At 40.2% G+C, this 8,762-nt stretch overlaps 1 long non-coding RNA gene across 1 annotated transcript; it reads right to left on the bottom strand.

Annotated features, from left to right (window-relative positions):
- Window positions 1-4,656: 4,656 nt before the first annotated feature.
- On the bottom strand, window positions 4,657-5,292 carry LOC121405466. The gene is made up of 4 exons (XR_005968584.1): window positions 5,259-5,292; window positions 5,033-5,199; window positions 4,805-4,957; window positions 4,657-4,744 (listed from the first exon to the last, which is right to left on the bottom strand). It is a non-coding gene; the product is annotated as an uncharacterized LOC121405466 (long non-coding RNA).
- Window positions 5,293-8,762: the final 3,470 nt, after the last annotated feature.

The raw sequence follows: 8,762 nt of genomic DNA, 5'->3' as shown, positions 1-8,762 counted from the left end.
ACTTTATAGCTGTAGTGCAGGGCTCGGCACGGCCCTATCAAAGACAATATAAGTATAAGATGCGTAACGCCATACGAAATTTCTGCACACGAATTTTTGAGGCTGGCTCTAGAGCTGGCTCCAGGCTCTCTTGAAATTTTTTAGAGAGAGAGAGCGCTCTAGAGCCAGCCGCTCTCTTGTATGCATACAGCATACGAAGGCACACGAAGTTGGTTCTTTGCCGATGCGACAGCCGAGCCGAGTCGTCGCGACGACTGTATGTGTGCACATGCATACGTTTTTTACAGCGCTGTCGAAATATACCCTTCACTTTATAAGTGTAAGTTAATTTTGCAAGACGCTTACCACCCCAATATTAAAAAACTGTTATATTGTATATGTATATCCCTTCAACGATAATTTATTTTAAGATGGTATATTCGATAATGATGATCGGATATACATATATAAAAATACATAATATATTTAATACATGAAATTCCATGAATCACATTGGAATAATTGCCATTAGGGTTTCAGGATGCGACGTATTCAACGCCGGTATATAATTTCGTTTCTCAACTCATAAAAAGGTTTCCGTCTCGAAAATCGTCCGCTTAGCACAAGTACGCACACATACGCACTTGCTGTTCTGTGTGTACTTACACATGCAAGCGGATTCTATTTTTAGATTCGTACGCTCTCAAATTTGTGCGAGCGAGATGGCGCGAATTTCGTCGCTGGCCGAAAATTGTCTTGCATATGGCAATTGAAATGTATGAGCGTTCCGCATCTTATACTTATATTGTCTTTGGCCCTATCCCATGGGTGCGGGACAAGGCGCTGCTGCTGCGCTGCCGGTACACCGACAGTATAAAAAAGCAGCGGCGCTTCGTATGGCTTCGGCAATGCGACTTCGGCACTTGTTGTCTCGTTTTCACACCAGATACAGAACGAAAATGGCATCAGTTGCTGATCAGCCGTCATCAATGTGAGACCACGCTACTACTGAAATATACACTGAGACAAAAAATGTTCGATGGGAATTGGGAAAACAAATTTTTCTTTGTCCAAAATATGGATTATGTATTGTTTTGCTTTAAACTTTTGTTTTCCTTGAAAGTTTCAACACGAAATAATTGCAGCATCAACCACAAATAGATTCGTGCAGTGTAAAGCTAAGCAATTGTCAACGAAGCACCAAGCTTCGACCCACTTTCCACGCCCCACAATTATTGTCACCCAATAATCATAAGTTAGCAATAAGCAATTATTTTCGGGTCTCAGGTGCGATCGCCAGCTGCATAAAAGGGCCAAGATCGACCGAAAGAGCAGGCAGTCCATTAGCCCGAACACAAGACACTGCACTAGGCAGTTCCTCAGTCACACACCTAAGACATTGCACTAGGCAGTACATCAGACCGAAACCAAAAGAGGCCAAGAACACAAGACACTGCACTAGGCAGTCACAAACGCAAAACACCACACTACGCAGTCCACCAGCGCACCACACAGCCAAAAGCAAGGGCAACAACGCAAATAACTAAGTGAATGAAAAGTACTGAATAAACCAAGAACAAACCAAATAAAACTCTCGCGTCATCATTTCTCCCTTGCATACTGCATTTTCAAGCCAGCCCGACACCTGAAGTCACGTGCAATCTACAAATTTTCTTGTAGCGGACCTTGGACAGACTGAAGCATACCTCAGCCTGAGATAGGACTTCACAAAATGTATTTCCAAGTGGATGGAAACTAGAGCATAAAGATTATATGTGGTGTTGTTGTTGTTTGTTGCCACTAAACATAAATAACAATTCATCGCATTTATCTACATATGTATATTGTTTTTGCAGATAACATATTTGATGAACGAAAATTACACACATTGCACAGAAGTATTGAAAGATTTTTAAGGAGGTCAATGACTTTGCATTCACCTGCGATGGTGTAACAATTGAAAATTCAACTCGATCGTTTCTCACCATAACTGCACATTTCATCAGAAATGAACGTCTACAGGTAATTTGCTTGCAATCTGTTAAGTTGGACCAGGTTTTTTTTGTTTATTTATTTGCTTTTGTTTTTATACCCGTACTCAAAAAGAGTTAAGGGGTAAATGTATTAGATTTGTGGTAAAAGTGGATGTGTGTAACGCAGAGAAGGAAACGTTTCCGACCCCATAAAGTATATATATTCTTGATCAGCATCAATAGCTGAGTCGATATAGCCATGTCTGTCCGTCCGTCTTGTTGAGCGCCTGGATCTCAGAGACTATAAGAGTTAGGGTAACCAAATTTGGTTTCCAGACTTATGTGACATCACACTGCTACAAGTGTATTTCAAAATTTCGCCCCGCCCCTTTCCGCCCCCACAAAGGACGAAAATTTGTGGCAGGCAAAATTTTAAAGATACGATAAAACTAAAAACGCAGTATCGTAGAGAATGAGAGAATAAAGAATGAGAATGGCTTCTTTACACACGAGTTCTTTATTGGTATCTTAGGAAGTATGCTTAAAGACGACGACTTAGCCTACTCTTTGGTTTATCACTACGCGACGCTCCTGCCGCCTGTCGGTCCTTCTCGACCACTCGCCGCCCTCGGAATCCCCAAGCGTGGCAGCTCTAAGAACTGGTACGACTACGATTCCTAGCGCTAGGCCCAAATCCGCCGTACTCAGCTCGCACACGACACGTTCGCTCTCAATGGATTCTCCCGTTGAGTGAGCGGTATACCAGGTCCTTTCTTCCGACACTCTGAAATGACTTTCGACTTTCCTTTACGTTCGCCAATACACGCACTTGCACTCTCCGCACTTGACTGTCTCGAGCCGCTGCCGCGGGCCTCCTTTTATTCCCTCGTTGATGCCCGGCCGCGGCCGCTGCTGCTTAGCAACAACGGGACCTCCTTCCACGCGGCGGCCGTACTTTTCCATCGGCTCGTCTGATGCTTTCCATCTGCTTCGTAACGGGACCAAGCCGGTGGCGTGATCGCATGGCCATAAATGGTCATGCGCTGGACCACTGCCGGCCCGATCCCATCATCCTGCCTCGCTTCGTAACGGGACCAAGCTGGTGGCGTGATCGCATGACCATAAAAGGTCATGCGCTAGACCACTGCCGGCCCGATCCCATTATCCCGCCGCTCTTCCGCGCTCCTCCACTCTCCCTGGTAGCGCACCCCTCTGAACGCGGCTCTCTCTCCGTTGCCCAGAGACTCAGAGAGCCACCGGTCAATTCGCCCTTATCCGGATAACCCGGATATCCCTTAACCCCTTAGGGTCCATGCATGTCCATTCCTCACACTTCCCCCTTTCTTTCCCTAAGCATACTATCCAGCACTGCGGAATCGAAAAATTCCTGTCAAACTCCATATAAAAAAAACTGTGACAGAAATGTTTCGTTTACGTATTCCTGGAGTGTGTATCCAGCAACACGAGCGGAATCCACAGATTTATATCGATAGTTGCCCATCGGGACCGTGTGTGGACTGAGAGAACAGCTGATACCCAGCTCAGAAATATATACTTTACAATTCTTCCTGAAGTGAATGGTGCGAGATGTTGGCAAAAACTTTCCGCAAAACCAAAAAGAGAGATGAAAATTATTCTTTTTTGTTTTGCAACAATATATGCCGCCATCAACACAATCACTTCATCATCAGAGTGCATTTTTTTCCTTTTTTAATTTTAGCAGAATTTTACAGTTGCCTCTGTTTACAAAACACAGCTGATTCATTAACCCTGTTTTAGCTAAGTTCCACACCCTCACGGAGTAACTAGCAAATTCCTTGCCGCAATTTTCCGCGGTGCTGGAGACAGGCCTTTAAGGCCTGAGTACTGCCACTAACAATACAGTATATAGATGTGTCAGTTCATACAACGAAAGGGGCGCAGTTGAGGTTTCTGTCTCAGCACCCCCAGGTCTTCGGCTATGGTGCTGGGACCATTCGGCTGTGGTGCTGAGACGTTCGGGTCGTGGCCCTGAGACGTTCGGCATTTTTTCGACATGTTCGATTCATGACGAGATGCGAAAGCAAGCCGAGAATTGCAAATGTATGTGTGTACACAGACACGACAATATTTATGAATTCTTATTTTCCGAAACCGTTTTGAGTTTGTTTTGAGTATCGTTTCCAAGTTACGTAAATGTTTGTGTGTGTGTCATGTCCCTCTAGTACCAGGCAACTAGTTCGGTACCGGTGCCGAACTAGCTACCATTCTCATGTCCCTAGTTCCGCTTCGTTTCCACGACAATGTATTTCAGCGGAGAATTTAACACATGCATGTCCTAGGGCGTAACCACCCCTGGTTCCCGATCGATTACCCTTCGACTACCACTAGCTAGTTGCTTATGAGCTAGTTCCGACCTAGTTACCAGTAGATCGTCAGCAACTAGTTACCGATCGATTACCCTTCGACTACCAGTAGCTGGTTTCTTAGGCGCTGGGTACGGCCTAGTTACCAGTAGATCGTCAGCAACTAGTTTCCGATCGATTACCCTTCGATTACCAGTAGCTGGTTGACCAGCAGCTTTCTGGCTTTATAATAAATAAATTAAATACAAAATTGTGTTATATGAATGTTTAATTCAAAATTCTTTCAAAATTCAAACTTAAAATATATATTAAAATCTAGCCTAGCCTAAACAGTTTCTAAGTCATTTTTGGGTTTGTTACACCTTTGCTTGAACACTCGTTTTTTCACCCTCTGCATCGCTTTGCGCATCAGCATTTCTGGTGCTTCGTCTCCAGGCGGAATACATTCTGTAATAATTATCTGTTTAATTTAATTAAAATATAATAAACACTAGTAGTGTATTTTACCTAGCAAAGCTCCATAAAACTCCGAGTGGCTCCTGAGGGCTTTCTTCCCTTGTACTCCATCCACATTATACGCCAGTACGATTTCGTCACTAAAATAAATTTTAGGTTGACGCGCACTCCGGCTGGCTGTAAAATGGATTTTATTGTTGAAATCTGTAAATAGAAGGATTCAAGAAGAAGGTTTAGAAAATAAATAGGTCATATTACTTAGAGTTTTAATTTACTTACATAAATGTCTCTATTCATTTTTACATTCTCCTCCATTTTCATCAACTGCTCGTCCGTTTCAATCGGGAACTGGTCCTGAACAGAATTCATTTCGCCCTTCTCCTTTGTAAGCTGTTTTAGCAAAACTGTTTGGTCAGCTAAAATTTTTGCTAATGCGTTCAATTGATCTGAAAGGAATTTTGGCATTAATTTTGCTGATACAAATATTAATCTTTATTAGTCTTACCACGAACAACGGCATTCTCCTGCTGTAGATTTTCTGAAAGTACATATTTATTTCTATTTATAAATTATAATAATATCACATTTATCGTCTTACCACGAAGAGCATTCTCCCGCTGTAGATTTTCTGACAGTATATAAATATTTCGATAATACAAAAAATGTTATATTAATCCTTATTCGCCTTTCCATGAAAAAGATCATTCTCCCGCTGTTGATTTTCTGAAAGTTTATAATTAATTCGAGTTATTTATTCCAATTTTATTTGGAAACAAAGTTTGTATTTACCTGTCGACCTCTTGACCTCTTCCAAAATTTGCTTGCAGGTTTTACACTGCTCATTTTCTGAAAAAATAGTATTAATTTTTTTAATATAAAATACAAAGATACTTACCCTTGCTTGACATGGAGAAACGGCTAATTTTTCTGGGTGATGCCATTTTTCGTTATTAATTTTTTTGCTAAAATTAACAGATTTATACATATATATATTTTTTTTTTTTGGTTTGCGGACCATGGTAATTAGGTGAATCTTCTAAAGATACCCTTGAAAGCCGACGATAAAGGGCATGCCCGATTCGTGTTGAAAAAACACGCCTACGGACTAAACACCCCCAATATAAATCTGTTTTTATTTTAGGTACTGACAAGATATTTAAATTTAAATACAATGATGAAGCAATGGAATGACTAAAATATTTCCCTCATACGGTAAACCTACACCTTTATTTTGCAAATCTACAAATTCAAACCTTTCCTCTAATGCTATGGTTTCCCTATTTACTAAAGCTATTCCTAGTCCGATTGAGTTTATAGGTTCCTCATAAAAGATTCTGATATTTGAAAGTCTTTTCCCTATAACAGCTCCTCCCTCATTTGTCGTAAGCCCTGTCACAATAATTGGGATATTATCAAAATTATCAGGTTCCTTTTCTGATAACACAAAATTATTAAAAAAGCACTTACTACCCACTATCCTAGGATTTTCTGTACTTTTATTTCCATTCTGTCTTCACTAATTTTTCTAAATGTTTGTTCATGAATTTTACTAGGCTTTCGGACACATTTTTTTAAAGTTTGTAAATAATTTTCAAACACATACGAAGAGCCGGAAATCGGATCTCCGATTTGATCTACAGTCTCCTTTACGTGCAAAAAACTGTGACATTATAAGACACGCTATTTTCACCGAATACAATACAATACAACTTACGCATCACTCCTAACTCTACCAAATGCATGCAATCTAAGGGAATCTGTGTCACCATGGAAATGTTAATTTCTTCTAATATTGACCTACAATTTAAATACTGACTGCTATGATGACAAGGATATCTTCTAAGCTCAAAATCTTCATTGGTAATTAAAATTCCTGAAGTAGTACTATAGGTCAAAATTCTGTCTACCTTTCTGGCTATCTGTGTACATTTGGCGCACCCGTGACTAGATGTGTGTCCCGGGGTGCCGCTAATAAATGCTCTTGCTGGAGCATCGCAAACTACGGCCCTAATAATAATATTTATAGGTCTGCCACAAATGGATAGACCGCCATTCTTTAATTCTTTACTTTACTTTACTTTTTCCAAAAAATGTTCCAACTGGAAACACTGGAACATTTGGAAAATTGTTGACTCTAACTAATACGGGCCATAGCTGTGTCCTTGAACTTCTGAATAATGGAAGTCCATCAATATTTTGCTCTTCCATTATTTGAAAATTCTGAAAATGGCGTTGAACCTGCCAAGCTACGAGCCCCGACCACTATTAATTCGTACGGCAAGCTTTTTAAGCCATATGCAATGTTTAACAGACGATATTTTCAATACTAATGTAGATAACACATGTGAACTTATTTTTCTCTGAAAGATCATTTTATTCTCTTAACCTTAGAAACAAAAAGTTTTGTTGTACTTCAACAACAACAATAATAACAAACATTTCTTTGAATGCTTTGCTTAACTGATAAGAAAAATATGACCACTAATTATTCGTACGGTGCGTTAAATATTAGCTGTTTTGATTAAAAAAATAATTTTTGTTAATATTAATATTGTGTAACATCTCCCTTGACCCCTACAGCGCATTTACAACGCTTTGGCATATATTTTAATAAATTCTGGCATTGTCCTTTATACCCGTACTCAAAAAAGAGTTAAGGGGTATATTAGATTTGTGGTAAAAGTGGATGTGTGCAACGCAGAGAAGGAAACGTTTCCGACCCCATAAAGTGTATATATTCTTGATCAGCATCAATAGCCGAGTCTATATAGCCATGTCCGTCTGTCCGTCTGTCCGTCTGTCCGTCTTGATGAGCGCCTGGATCTCAGAGACTATAAGAGCTAGAGAAACCAAATTTGGTTTCCAGACTCATGTGATATCACACTGCTACAAGTGTATTTCAAAATTTCGCCCCGCCCCCTTCCTCCCACACAAAGGACGAAAATCTGTGGCAGGCACAGTTTTAAAGATACGATAAAACTAAAAACGCAGTATCGTATAGAATGCCCATATATACCAGATTGCCGAATCTGAATCAGATCGGATCATAATTATAGCCAGAATGAAGAAATTAATTTTCAGTTGCTTCCCCTGCCCCCACCAGCCTACGACAACGCAACTCATTTTCCATCTCGCTCGCACACTTTGCCGCGTTCAGTGCGCGAGCAACCCCTAGCGGAGGAGATGTAGAATCTAAATGGTACTTGTACAAACTACATGTTAGATGTAGAATAGACATTGTAGATGAGATGTAGATAACAAATGTAGCAAAAAAATTTAAAATGTAAAATTTTTTTTTTAATTCTAAAATTCTAAAAAATCATGCTCAAAAATGTATATACTGACTGAGTACGGGTATAAGTAGAGTCGCGTCCCCAGAAGCGACTCACACGTTCCTTCTCGTTTTTAAATAGAGTCCCACATCTCTTGACGTTTTATTTTTAGGTCAGAAAGTGTTCTTTGAGGCTCATTTTTTAGGTTTCTTTTCATTATGCCCCATATATTCTCGATTGGGCATAGGTCTGGGCTATTTGATGGCCAATCTAAGACCCCAATTTCCTAATACTGCAGCCATGATTTGGTTCGTTTGGCAGTATGAGATGATGCTCCATACTCCATACATATAATCACTATACATACTTTATAGAACTTATATCCAATATCTCGCAACTGCAGGCTCGTCCATTCACACTTTACACTTTTTCCGATTTTATCAGACCAATCAGAGGCTAAATTTCTCAAACTTTGTCGACGATCAGAATTCACAATTGTGGCCAGGGCTCTTTTGTCACGAGATGTTATTGCCGATTTTCGGCCTCTATTTGCGATATTATTTTCAATATTGCCATTTTTCTTTAAATTGTTTACAATGCTTTGAACGGACGACTTAGCCAGATTTAATTGCTTGGCTATTTCACCAAAAGTGTTCCCCGATTTATAATAATCAATAACTAAACTTCTTATTTCGTTGCAAATCGGCTTACCACGTGCCATCGTTGCTAAACTTTGA

The sequence above is a fragment of the Drosophila obscura genome, unplaced genomic scaffold (assembly GCF_018151105.1).
Source record: "Drosophila obscura isolate BZ-5 IFL unplaced genomic scaffold, ASM1815110v1 contig_96, whole genome shotgun sequence".
Classification (NCBI taxonomy): Eukaryota; Metazoa; Arthropoda; class Insecta; order Diptera; family Drosophilidae; genus Drosophila; species Drosophila obscura.
This window is presented reverse-complemented; position numbering and strand designations above follow the sequence as displayed.